Raw genomic sequence first — 15631 nt, 5'->3', positions numbered from 1 at the left:
TTTAAACCCGAAATACTCATTTCGCTATTTGTATCTCAGAACGGCTGGTATGGGTATTAACACTTTTATTGATAAGCAGAGATACATCTTTATTTCAAGTAGGTTTCTCGTCATCAAGAATTTCGCTATTTGGCACAAGTTGAGTCCGAAACACGACGATAGCAATTCTCCATCTAGCAGACACTCAGTCCAATACAGAATGTGATCAACTCCCTTTAACACGAAGTGGTCCAGCATGGTCATCTGGTTAAGGCACTTGACTAGTAATCTGAGGGTCGTGAGTTCGAATTCTCGTCGTACCAAACGTGCTCGTCATTTCAGCCGTGGGGGCGTTATAATGTGACAATCAATCCAATTATTCGGTGGTAAAAGAGTAGCATCAAGAGTTGGCGGTGGGTGGTGATGACTAGCTGCCTTCCCTCTAGTCTTACACTGCAAAATTAGGGACTGCTAGCGCAAATAGCTCTCGTGTAGCTTTGCGCAAAATTCAGAACAAACAAAACCAATTTGATACAAATTCACTCTAAAACATGAAGTGATCATTTTCCTTTTTGGGACACATTGAGAATGAAACTTGAAGTAATGTTCTCTTTATTAAATATACATTCAGTGTAAAACATGAAATAATGATCTCCCTATGCTGCAAAAATCCAATCTAAAACACGAAATGATCATCTACATATCTGATACATATTCAAACTAAAACACAGATATTAGCTCACTATTTCTCTCACATTTAAACTTAAACACGAAATGGTGATTCCCTTTTTTAGCATAAATTCAATCTAGTACATGAAATTATCATCTCTATAACTGGTACACATTCTGTTGGAAACATGAACCGATTATCTCCTTCTTTGTTACATATTCAGTTTAAAACACATTGTAATCACTTTCCTATTTGACACATCTTCAGTTTGAAACAAGAAATGATCATCTCCCTATTTGGAACATAAGCAATCTTAAACATGAAGTACTGATTTCCCAATTTGTCACCCATTCTGTGTAAAACATGAAGTGATCATTTCTTTTATTTTTAAACGTTTAGTATGAAATACGAAGTGATCATCTCGCTACTTCGCACACATTTAGTCTAGTACATGAAGAAATCATCAACCTATATGACACACGTTCTGTTTAAAACATCGCTCTTCTTGATACACACTTACTTTGAAGTATTTATCATCATATTTGGTACACATTAAACTTAAAACACGAAGTGATCGTTTTGCTGTTTGATACACATTCTGTCCAAAACATAAATAAATCACCTCCCTATTCGTCACATGTTAAGCCTAGAACATGAAATGATCATCTCCTGACTTGATATACAATCTGTCTGAAACACTTACGTGATAGTTTTGCTATTTAGTACACATTCAGTCTAAAACACAAAGAGATCATCTCTTATTTAGCACATATTAAGCCTAAAACATGAAGTGATCATCTCTTATTTAGCACATATTAAGCCTAAAACATGAAGTGATCATCTCTGTACTTCTTATTTATATAAAGCACTACGTGATTATATCTTTATTTGGCAGAAATCTTATTTAAAATATGATGTGAGCACATATTAGCACATATTCATTCTATAGCGTGATGTGATCGTCTCTTTATCTGTCACACGTTCAGTCTAAGATATGAAATAATTACTTTTATAACTATATATCTGTTACACGTTCATTGTAAAAACAGAACGTGATAATCTCCCTACTTGGTATGCAATTAGTCTAAAGCACAAAGTAATAATCTCCCTACTTATATTTTGTATAAAACACAATGTGGTCGCCTCACTATTTGGTTCACATTCAATCAAAACACGAAATAATCATATTAAAATTTGACACACATTCAGTCTAAACATAAAGTGATCATCTAACAATTTTCCAACATATTTCGAACACTTTTAGTTTAAAAAACGAAGTGATCATTTTCCTATTTGGCATATATACAGTTTAAAACACGAATAAATCAATGCCCTATTTTGTACACCTTCAATATAAAACATAAAATGATCATCTTCCTATTTCACATGCATTAATTCTAAATCATGAACTGACATTCTCTCTCTCTTTTGAACACATGCAATTTAAAATACGAAATAATCATCGCTTGATTCGGCACACGTAGTCCAAAACATGATCTTCCTTCTTGTTACATATTTCAAATACGAAGTAATCCGGCACGGCCAGGTGGTTAAGGCACTCGACTCGTAACCTGAGGGTTCCAGGTTCGAATCCCCCTTACACCAAACATGTTCGCTCCTTCAGTGGAGGCATTATGATGTTACGGTCAATCCCACTATTCGTTGGTAAAAGAGTAGCCCAAGAGTTGGCGGTGGGTGGTGATGACTAGCTGCCTTCCCTCTAGTCTTACACTGCTAAATTAGGAACGGCTAGTACAGATAGCCCTCGAGTAGCTTTGTGTGAAATTCAAACAAACAAGCTCTTACTCTATGTAATAACGTACCATTTTCTGTTACTGCTAACGATGGTAAGCATCAACACCTAAGTATTTAGTTTCAGTTAGTTACTGGTTGTTTTATAAAAGTAGCAGACTCAATTAGTTCAAGATATAAATAACACAAAAACCACTACACCTGGTAACCAGATAGAAATGTCACCAACAATACGACACTTACATACCTCTATAATGACGTACTCGTAAATTCCATACGTAATAAAATAAAAATACTAAAAAAATAAAAGTGGAATATTTCATAACTGCGCAATAACAACAAACTAAAAGATTCATGGAGACATCTTCAGCTAACGTTTTCAAATTTAGGTAACGCACACAACTCCACACGCGCATAGAACTAAATACAGATTTACTTTAACAAAAAAAAGTCAAAGTATGTCAAAAAGATATTTAAAACACTTAACTGCACCAACAAGACAGAGAATTTTGTTCACTAAAACACCTAACTTTTCAATAAGAACTACAAGTGAGAGACAACAAACATTGGATATAGAAAACCCTATCATCTAGCAAATACAAATATCAGAGTTAAAAGACCCTTATCACCCAGCAACTACTCAAAGCAATCAATAAAAAAATACCACAGAGGGTTTGAGTAACATGAAATATAATACCCTAGGCCATTACCACATACAATTTATCCTTGTAACAAAGACACTCAGAAATCATATGAACATCTATACATACATTCAAGTTATTTACCATTTACTGGAAGGTAAGGAAACATTACAGCGCTCCATAAATAAGGAAAGCTAGAGAATAAATCTCACATTTAGAGACACATGAGTTTCACTAGATGATGGATGAATAATTAGAAAACATTATCATAAAATGCTTACTCACAGTTTTAGAAATTACAAATAAGTTCCTTGAAACCCAAAACTGCTTTAGAAACTCAAATAAAACAAGGAATCACCTAGTTAGCCTAATGGAATATATAATAGTCAGCGTAAATAAAAAACACCATGTAGTTATTTACTTTCTGAATATTTAGAAACCACTTGATAAAGATTGCAATTATAGTCTTCTGTTTCATTTGTCTGAGTTTGGACTACCAAATAATATTATTTCTGGCTCTCTAGCCTTCTGAATGTATAATTAGAGGATATTAAAGGCATATACTTTGGTGGTGCTTTGTGTCAGAGCCAGGTATCGAGCAAGGAGGGGTTATTAATCCCGTTCTTTTAATATGTATCTCAGTTCAATGCTTCTGATAATAATCATTGTATTGCATCTGAATTCAATGACAAAGCAACTATATGGAAGCGTCATTGGTTTCTACAAGCACATAACCTTCTTTAAACCTTATAGAAGAATATAATAATAAATGGCATATTAAAACGAATCCTCAAAAATTCTACTTTTCAAAATCACCTAAACACCTAGATAAACCATATAGTTACACTTGTATTGAACTGTACTCCAAGTAGACACGTCAGCGAACTTTGTCTCATTAACGACACAAAGTTAACGTGGACACAGCTTTCCGACCATATTAGAAATAAAATTCGGAAAAAGTTAATGATGTTAGAAGTCTATCCTGCAACTATTTCTATTATAAAACCTACATGAAATCAAATATCGGACATGTCAGTCTCACATGGATAAAAATATTCAGATCTAACAAGACTAAATATGATTCAATATCCTATTATAAGTTCTGCATTAAGAGTTAAAACAAAAATATTGTAAGAATTTTATTTACATTTATGCTGTCAAGCTTGTTCAGTTACTTTAGAACACAATTATTCTTCCAGCTCTGTTGTTGCAATATAGTATATGTAATTTTATTTTAAAATCGCCACTATAACTGTTTGTTACCATAGTTGTATCCAAGAGCTTTGAACAATTGTTTCTTTCTCATCAAAGTCAAGATAAACTGGTTTCATTACTTTAGAGCAAAATCTGACAAGATGAATTATTTCTTCTTCACCCTGTTATTACAAAACAATCTATGATAATTACACTTTAATAATTCCCAATATACGCTCTTTATGGTTAAATTCACAATAACGCAGTCTAGATCTATTTAATCAACTAAACTGTCGAGGCGTATTTATACCCCGACAGAGGTCTGGAATGTTCCACACATTATTAGATTTTTTTACACACTTAATTGACGCAATGATAAAAACTCAGAAGGTCATAGTAACATGACGCAATAATATAACAATCATCAATTCACAGCTACTGAACTATACAGCATATGATTCATAAACAGCTTCGTAAGGAACCTTGCGATAATATATCGCTTTTAAAAACAACTAAATTTAACACATACGCTATATAAACCTTCTAAATTATGACATTCGAATTAAACTTAAATTGATACAGCCGTGTATACCTAACATACACTAACTGTCCATGTTATCAAACAAACCTCTAATATTCTCAGTTATCTATTTTATGAAACATTTAAACAAAAACAATCTTAAATATGAGTACAGTAACTTTATTAAACATTATATAAATACTGTCTAATACACCGCTTTTAAAAATATTTTTCTAGCAGTAATTAACTGTCGTGCTTTGGTTACCAATTGATAGAATGTTTAACTTGTTCAATATAACATTATTGGACTCAAGTTTGAACTATTTGTTTCGTGGATAGACTGCATTATGGATTAAACGTGAAGAATGTGTTTGATTTCTTAATCGTGTGATTTGTTCGTGGACATGGCTTGTTAATGGCTGAATGGGTTAAATGTTATTACTCACACACTCTAGTTTCACAGTTATTTCGATCCATCAGCTTCATCTTTACATCAAACTAATCTTGAGATTGCATCTCTTAGTTATACACGAGTTCCTACCATCGTGATTTATGTTACGTACCAGACAAGGCGATGTGTTGAGGGTAGGATGTATTTATAGTTAATAAACAATCGTACTTTAGCATTATCGATTTTCAGTTCACTATATGTGGGACTGGGAGGATTATTTCCTTGTTAACAAATAAATTATAATACATATTATTTTTATAATATGAATACAAAAAATGATGGACCATTTGGTCCTTCAAGACTGTCTCAAACAAAAAGATTATTAAAACTTAAATATTCCCATGTTTTTGAGGAAGTAATCGAATCCCTTCTTGAACTGTTGTAAATGATCGACCTCCACCACTGATCATGTTATCTAATCATCACATTCAGAAATAAAACTGTATTAACTATAGCCTCTTTTACAGATTTTACACTCTCGTGTCCCTTCTCATTATCTTCAGGGATTGGTACACAGAAGTGAGAGATATTAATACACAGAAGTGAGAGATATTAATACACAGAAGTGAGGTGATATTAGTATACAGAAGTGAGAGATATTAATACACAGAAGTGAGAGATATTAATACACAGAAGTGAGAGATATTAGTACACAGAAGTTAGAGATATTAATACACAGAAGTGAGAGATATTAGTAGACAGAAGTGAGAGATATTAATACACAGAAGTGAGAGATATTAATACACAGAAATGATAAGTATACACGATATATCGAGTGAGATTTAATTGGTGATTTATTAAAGAAAGAGTTGACTTTTTCTTTACATGTAATCAATATGTATATGTGTATTTTTCACTATTTTTAGTATTTATACGATAGTTTGACTGACTTTTCTATCAGTATGCCAAGTTCCTTTTCTACAGTCATTCATTTTATTCACAGTTTTGTCAGATTGAATTGTATTTTTTCGCCCCAAAATTGGGTCTCGGTATTCCAAGGGTGATTAAAGTAACGTCACACACAAGAACACTTATAAGATCAACCATACAGGAGATGAAGTTCCCAGTGATCTTAGGTTCGATGTTCTTACGAAGGGTAATTGACAATGTAATTGGCACATGAAGCCACGCGATATTCCATCTAATATACTACAAACACTCAAAGATCTCTACATCTGAGTAGTCGTGCAATCTGCACAAGTCTAAAGTAACGTAGGCCGTTACTTCAAAATAACAACGAATTTGTGGTTTCTGTTCTACCAGTCCTTCTAGTATTCAACGTTGCTTCGTAACACTTCAATGTTTCCGTGACAACTATCAATATTCTTTCGACTCTTGTCTCATGGTCTGTTTACCTTGTTCTTAGTTATGTTAGGTTTTATTATTGGTATCTTCATGATGTTTCAACGCAACCAAATGAGCTTGAAACCGCGGCGACAATAATTAGACTTTGTTGTATGAACATACATTTTTTTTTTGTCTGAGGCAGCATCAACATGCATAATAAGTGGTCCATACATTAAACAGATTTTAAAACAAAACTACACGAATACATCCACGACTCCTAGTTTTATGTATAAAAAAATTAATTACCAGAAAATAATTGTTTTTCACGGACAAAAACAATCGTGTAAAGAAGACCGTAATCTTTGATAAAAGTAATTTTCACTGGAAGATCTTTACAAGTGTGTGTTTTTCGTATTGAAAATTCATATCGAGTTATCTGCTGAATTTACCGCGATGAATCGAACTGCTGCTTATAGTGTTGTAAACTTGTAGATTTACCGCTGTATCAGCGAGATGCGTCTTCCAACTACAATGAAAATTTGAAATATGCTTTTATAGGAACGTCCTCAGTTTTTTGTCGTAAGGGTGAACTTAGCCCTCTACCCCAAATGAGAAATATTTTGAGTTAAAGTATGACAAAAATAAATTTAAATAATTATTTATAGACCGATTTTTATCAATAGTGGTCATAGTGGCTCAAAATGTGCTGAAAAAGCGTATTGGTCTTTGTGTGTGTATCTAACTTTCAAAGTGGGAAAGGATAAAAAAAACAACCCAACGAAGTCAGGTACATTTTGTTTTTCATTTCTGACTTTCTGATACATTTAAGGGTTACTGCTTGGCCGCTGTCCTGTTGCTGTTTTTATAATTTTAAACCCACAAGAAATGTTTCAACATAAGTTAAAGATTATTTTGTACTGAGAATTTATAATCAAAGCAGAAGGAACGAGACAGAAGTTGTTTTTAATATTTCAATACTTGGTTTCGTTGAAAGTCAACAGTTGTCATCAAGCGTAGGCTATTTCACGTAATTATATTGTTATCCAGTACTTAAACTTCATAACAATGCGAATGCTTTCAGAATTACAAACTTTTACGAATGATTATGAACTAATATTAACTTTTGACCAAAGGAAATTACCTACATGGATTGAAACTGGAAATGTATCCTGTAATGAACAAAGCTGATCGAATATATTGTTCAAATTATCTTACTTATTACAAAGCATTCTATCACCAGTTTTGTTTGTTTGCTTGTTTTTGAATTTCGTGCAAAGCTACACGAGGGCTATCTGCGCTAGCCGTCCCTAATTTTACAGTGTAAGACTAGAGGGAAGGCAGCTAGTTATTACCACCCACCGCCAACTCTTGGGTTACTCTTTTACCAACGAATAGTGCGACTGACCGTAACATTATAACGCCCCCACGACTGAGAGAGCCATCAGTTTTGTACCTTTACTAATGATGATATCAACCGGTTATCAGAGTATGCGTCTGCTATTACCAATTTCGTGTATGTGTGTGCATGTGTAATATTTATACCTCTAAAGCTTTGCTTCATAAATGAACAATTTTTTATGAAAATCGACTACGGGTAACTTTTGTGTTTCTGTTTTTTTAAAAATATAAAAATATTATATCTACAAAGATAACAAGCTTTAACTTTCTTTTACACACTTTGTGAAAATACTATGGAAAATGTTTTTTTGGAATTTCAGTTTAAGCTGACTCTATGTCGATGCCTTTTTAAGGGAAAATAACCAGAAGAAACGTCACTTTAGTGTAAGTTTTAGAATTATTAAACCCAACTACACTGGTTACAAGCGACAGACATTTTTTTCAGTGCAGAATTATCTGTATTTTTATTAGTAAATATTTTTTGATGCCCGTAATAGATGTATTTTGTTATTTTTTTATTATATCAGAAATAATTTATTTTTTTCTTTTCAACTATGAGGTTGTCAATTCCATCTCCAAGAAGTAATTTCAGCTTTAGTTCGATTTATGGAGAGACTGTCTGCACGAAATGATGTTGTTACGGATGTATTCAGTAGACACATTCTTTGTAACGGGAGCTTTAACGAGGTCTTATCATTTCATGACATCTTTAGAGACAATTTTAGCAAAGTTTAATTGAATGGTAAACAAACAATAAACAAACTGTCGACTGCTCTATGGGAGAGAAGAATTATTCACATAAACGACACGAATATTCTGTACAGTTCTATTTTCATGACAGCAGCACTCTCGCATTAACTTACGAATTCTGTAAACATTTTGTCACCACGCAAAGTAGAATAATCCCATCAACTAGAGTATGATGTTTTTCTTAAGTAAAAAAGGTGTGATTGCCAGTTAACTCTCGTCACAAAACTATTCGATGATTCTGTAATCAACCAAGTTAGTTGTACGAGAAAGCACTCCAATGGCGGAAGTGAACAACCATGACCTGTTTATACCGAGGCTTACGACTGGAAATGTGGTCATGAAGAGAGAGGCATTCAAGAGTTAGAGATTTCCATACTGTTTATATAACGAGACAGGGACTTGTAAGCATATGAACAAAAACTAGACTCGTACTAAAGATAATTTAATCTTGGCAATCAAGATAAGTATAATTCACATATACATTTCAGTCTGTTTTATTTCTAAATATCAAATGTTAACTGTAACAGATTTACCGCTGTACGTTTATTTTAAAACCTACTTTTGTTTCGGGTTGATGCGTGGGTCATATATATTTTTGGATGTGTTTTGTGCAAGGTCTGCTTGTTCTATAAATTTGTAGAAGATTCTTCAGAGCAAGAATCTACGATATTTATTTTACGAAAACGATAGCGTGTTGGAAAATTGTTGAATGTTCTAGAATCTGTCGTGATTCGTATAAAAGCAGCTAACCGAGAGAGAGTAATAGAATATTGTTGGTCAGCTACAGTCAGTGTGCTATAAACTTCGGAAGTTATAATTATGATTAACGCTTATTAATAGGAAAACTACAGAATCTGACCACGAATGTTTATAGATTTCGAACATTACAAACTGTTCAACTTTAGTGAATTCGAGAGTTAGTATTTCTACTATGGCGTAAGGCCATCCAAGCTAGCCAGCTTAAGCAAGGTGTGACATTATCAACTTAGAATGAATTTTCTCATTGTGTACCTTTATCGTCGATAAAATATTGAGTTCTAGACTAGATATAAGATTCAGTATTGTCTGTAAGTTTACAAAACTCTACTATATAAAACCATCATTTGTAATAACTATTAACAACAACCGTTATTATGGATTATATATTCTTTTATATTAAAATACATTTGCATCAAAAAAGAAAATTGTGTGTATCAATCTTGTTGGTAAATATCACAAATTTGATATATAATAACAATTAATTAATTTCTAAATTCAATTTCAAATTTATGTTTATCCAAAATCTTAACCAGTAACTACGTAAAATAATAAATCGGACTCTCGTCCGAAATAAATTATAATATGTAACATATCATACTCTAAAAATGTCAGAAGAAACTTACCCCTCGGAAAGGTTTGATGAACGCAGCTTAAATTATATGACAATCTACAATAATGTTATTTCTTCACGTGTCTAAGCCATTACATTTTAGACTTTTTTGTAGATCTTGGTGATTTCTATTTAAACGACAAATACGTGAGTTCTTGACTGAAAACAGAAAGTAGTAACTTAGAAGCAAAAAATAATACCCACACAACTGTTCTCTTTTAAAACTACATCTATAATTACATACTACCTTGTCGAATTCTGTCATACATCTCGGGTAGTATTTTCTAGAAGGATTTCCTAATGTACCACCGAATACTGAGAATTTCATAAAGGTATATTTAATTGTGTGTATCATTATTCTTTACATTCATGGCTCACGTCCTAGAGTAGCCCGCTGGTACAGCGGTATGTCTTCGGATTTACAACCCTAAAATCAGATATTCGAGTTACCTCCGTAGATTCAGCAGATAGTTCAATGTGGCTTTGCAATAAGAAAACACGCCCGCGTACGGCCTAAGATGTACAAAAGGATTTTTTAATACAAGGTTTACTTATCTAATTGTAAAATATATAGTATACTTTCTTGTATTTTATCGTAAAAAACACTAAAAAGAAATATTTTCTCAAGAACAGTTTTAATCTTCTCACAGTTATTTTGTAGATTATTTTGTGTTCTTCGTATCTTCAATAACAGGATATATGAGCATTACTCTGATAAATTCATCTTGAACTACAGTTCTCATGATAAGGCCCGGAACGACCAGGTGGTTAAAGTGCTCGACTTATAATGTGAGGGATCTCGGGTTCGAATCCCTGTCATGCCAAAACATGCTCGCCATTTCAGCAGTGAGGGCATTATAATGTAACTATCAATCAAACTATTCTTTGTTAAAAGAACAGCCCAATTATTGGCTGAGGGTATCAATTACTAGCTATCTTCCCTCTCGTCTTGCACCCTTAAATTAGGAACGACTAGCGAAGATAGCCCTTGTATGGCTTTGCGGGAAATTCGAAACAAACAAACAAGCAATTAATTATAAAAGCAAAAACTAAAATATGAACAAGAAATGTTAGTAACGCCCCATCTGATTTCACATAACATCGCAATCATAGCAACGCAACCCTGACGTTATCCTATTATACCACCTTGTACCATGCTTATAACAACAAGCCTCTGTGTTGAGTATCACTTAACAACATGTCTCCCGGTGTTGTTTATGAATCATGTTTGTTTACTTTCGACGCTAGAGTGTTATCTCACACAACTCAAGTTCTAAAAGTTACAATGAACTGTGACGTCGAAGCAAATATATTTTTATTTCTTTTTTGAAACGTTTCTATCAATTTGTAATGACTTAAATTAGTAGAGAGCATTAACAATAACCAGTTTACTATTTTTCAAAGCAGGATGATATTAATTTGTTACTAATTAATACTAAGCAGATTTTTAAGCCCGTAACTTACCACAAAATACATTATCATTGGAGTGATATTTTTAACATTAGTAGCAGACTCATTACATTTTAAACATTACCGTCTTTAATCTTTAGTTTGGTTGCATTCATCCAGCGCACTTTTTGATGCTTGAAAATGATGTGGTTCTTAAATATGTATGTATTTCTATACAAACAGAGAACCACCTAGTGGTGTATCAAGTATATCTATAAAGCGATTAGAACATTTCTGTCAATTTCCTATATTGGAAGGTTTGAAAATAGGTTTTCGATTTTTATACTCGAAGAGATGTCATGCGCAGAAAGCCAGAGAGATAGCCTGGAGGGAAGAGATGGTGGTCCAAATGGTCCATTATTTTCTAAATTTTTAAATAATCACTTGACTTTCATGTAAATAAGTTAAATTCTTTATGTGTAAAAAAAAACACATTTGTTTTTAATAATATTCCCACCCACACATTTCTTTTAAAATCCCCACAAAGACAAAACGGTGACAAAAAAATCTAATGATCAACAGACTTAAATCGGAATCAAACGAGAAAAATACTTCTGTTCATTAACTGTTAGATCTATACAGTAACCCATCTATCATCACGTATCTCATGATCCGTTCATTAACTGTTAGATCTATACAGTAACCCATCTATCATCACGTATCTCATGATCCGTTCATTAACTGTTAGATCTATACTGTGTTGACAGTAACCCATCTATCATCAAGTATCTCATGATCCGTTCATTAACTGTTAGATCTATACTGTATTGACAGTAACCCATCTATCATCAAGTATCTCATGATCCGTTCATTAACTGTTAGATCTATACTGTATTGACAGTAACCCATCTATCATCAAGTATCTCATGATCCGTTCATTAACTGTTAGATCTATACTGCGTTGACAGTAGCCCATCTATCATCACGTATCTCATGATCCGTTCATTAACTGTTAGATCTATACTGTGTTGACAGTAACCCATCTATCATTAAGTATCTCATGATCCGTTCATTAACTGTTAGATCTATACTGTGTTGACAGTAGCCCATCTATCATCAAGTATCTCATGATCCGTTCATTAACTGTTATATCTATACTGTGTTAACAGTAACCCATCTATCATCAAGTATCTCATGAAAAGTATATATCTGTTTTTATATTAGTTTTAATAGTTTCTTGGATTGACTACCATTAATATAACAAATTAATTTGCATTTATCCAAGCGGTGTTTAAACGAATAGTATATTCCAAGCATTAAAACCAGAAAACGCATTCTTCTGATAGACCTGTAACAGTTAGAAGTTAGGTAAATATCCTTAATAATAAATAAAGCCGATTTACCAGAAGTTACAGAAGTCTATAACAGCTGACCATATTTCATCTAAATACAAAAAGAATATCATATTTGAACACAGCTTTTTGATTAGTTTCTCCAATGAGAAAGAAAGAAAACATAATTTGTTTTCGTCGTTGAACAAATTCTATTATAACATTTGACAAGTGTTCTTTTGGATGAAAAAGTCTTCTTCAGAGTGAAAATAACTATAAGTATTGAGAAAAACTTCTAACAATTCTGTAGCTGAAGTAACTCAACTGAAAATTCTAGGAATTTTTGCTTTGAAACATACATTGTGTGAAGGAACTTTGTGTTGTATGTTTTACTAAAAGATAGCATTACTTTTCTAGAATTTTTTCAGCTCCTTGTTCAGATGTTCAAAGTCTCCATATCTCTTACAGTTAAAAAGAACTTAACCTTAGATATCTAATACAGTTCAATGTGTGTGTGTGTGTTTTGAATTTCGCACAAAGCTACTCGAGGGCTATCTGTGCTAGCCGTCCCTAATTTAGCAGTGTAAGACTAGAGGGAAGGCAGCTAGTCATCACCACCTACCGCCAACTCTTGGGCTACTCTTTTACCAACGAATAGTGGAATTGACCGTCACATTATAACGCCCCTCGGCTGAAAGAGCGAGCATGTTTGGCGGGACGGGAATGCGAACCCGCGACCCTCAGATTACGAGTCGCACGCCTTAACACGCTTGGCCATAATACAGTTCAAACGATAAATTTACTTTAAACTGTTTCAACTATATAAAAGGTCGCAGCCAATTTATTTGATTAAATGAGGTAGACAAAGCCATTAGCCACTCCCAGTGGCAAAAAGGTATGCTTGCAGATTTACAACGCTAGAATCCGGGTTTCGATACCTATGGTAGTAAAGCACAGATAGTCCACTGTGTAGCTTTGTGTTTAGTTATAAACAAACAACAACAACAAAAACAAAGCAATTGCGACAGCCGGTAATGCTGACTGGCTGCCTTCGTTCTGGCCAATAGTTAGAAATTAAGGATTGAGTCCTATAGTCCATAAGGTGCCTGCCAGGTTGAAAATCCTACTTGCTTTCTTTCTTTAAACAGTGAATATGTTAGTGACTGTTTTGAAATCTATTTTACAACTTAACTTGTATTGAAACTACCCTCAAAAATAATTTTCATGATTTTTTTCGAGCTCTATACGATCATTGAATCTCTTTAATCAACAACTTTACCTTATATTTCTTCGTCTTTTGATCTTAAATAGAACGGCAAATCTAATTTTCTCGTTGGTTGGTTGCTCGAAGGAAAAACCAATTTCTTAAGACTTTTTGTTTCCTATTGCACGTACAACTTCAATAGATTAAAATGGAAAAAACAGGAACTCACGTGAATCTCATAAGAAAACATGAATCAAAGATAATGCTTTTCTGTGTTTAATGGGTTTACCAATCTTACCTTTTTGGTTAGTATTTGAAAAGTTACATCTGAAATAGGAAACTTTCCTAGGAGGATTAAAGATAAGTGATTATATATATATATACGTACAGTTAATTGTTATTAAATGTTGAACTGGTCTAATTCTGACTACCTCAAGAACCAATGAGCTTCTACCGTGTGTCGACTTTGTGTAACTCCTCCTCCTCAGAAAAGTGATAATCTGATTTTCTTCAGAAAATAGTTATCAAAGCTACTCTAATATAACTTCTTGACAGCGACAGCCATGAGTAGTACAAGATCATATGTTTCATTCTAACTTACGGTATTTTAGACAGCTCAGAGCATTAGTTGCCAGTAGCTGTTTAAGTGAATTAAATGTCTCTGCTAATATAGAATTTGGCGAAAGTTTTGACTTAATTCTAACAAGTTGATCGAAAAGAGAATGCCAATCAACAAAGTATTACGATCAAATGTACCAAATCTCTTTGTAGGATTAAAGGCTTCCACTAGTAAAAAAAAACCAAAACATAAAAGGTTACTTCACTTTCACATGAGTAATATTAAAGTTTATTTAATGTAGTTTCATAAGTTTCCCTGCTTGAGTAATGATTCATTACAGACCCAATATGTAAAACGCTGTAATGTTGAAGATCGTTAGATTCTCGAACTAAATATTTCGAGAAAGTTAAACTGATCACAGTAAAAGAAACATCACCAACTACTACAGTGGTTTAAAGACAAAACTTTAGTCTTTAGATTCCCTGTGACATGAAATTTATGTGTTATAACTAAACAATTTTTGCCCAAAGAAAAGCCATAGTTGCTAAAAGTAAACAAAAGTTTCTGGAAGTAAGTGGATTTAAGATTTATTTTCATAAACACTTCAAGACGTTGTAAAAAAAAAGGAATAAACGCAAAGATGTTTTTTTTAAAGTAGACAGTAGCTCAGAGCTGTTTCTCGAGACTTTTGTTCTCTTTGATGTACATCGGTGACATAGATGAAGGAATAGTTAATAAGTTACTTAAATTTGTAGATGATATTGTGGTCTTGGGTGTTGCTGGCTGTGAAGAAAATGCTGTTGATTTACAAAAGTATTTAGCTCATTTATTGAGTTAGGCAAATAAATGGCAGATGGGTTTTAATTGTAATAAACGCAAGATAACTTGTGAGTTATCATAATTTGAATTATAAGTATAATTTGGATGGGAATAATCTTAACAGTGTTATGAATGAAAAGGATCTTGGTGTAATAACCAATAAGTCTCTAAAGTCATTCAAGCACTGTGCTGTTGTTGGTGGTAGGGCAAAAAAGGATTTTAAGTTGTATCTAAAAATTGCAATTTCATTGTCTAGATCACTGAATAGCTGCATAAAGTATTGTGTTCAGAAATGGCGCCTGGAATGAAAGGGGTTTT

The sequence above is a fragment of the Tachypleus tridentatus genome, chromosome 10, assembly GCF_004210375.1.
Source record: "Tachypleus tridentatus isolate NWPU-2018 chromosome 10, ASM421037v1, whole genome shotgun sequence".
Classification (NCBI taxonomy): Eukaryota; Metazoa; Arthropoda; class Merostomata; order Xiphosura; family Limulidae; genus Tachypleus; species Tachypleus tridentatus.
Note: the sequence above shows the minus strand (reverse complement) of the source record.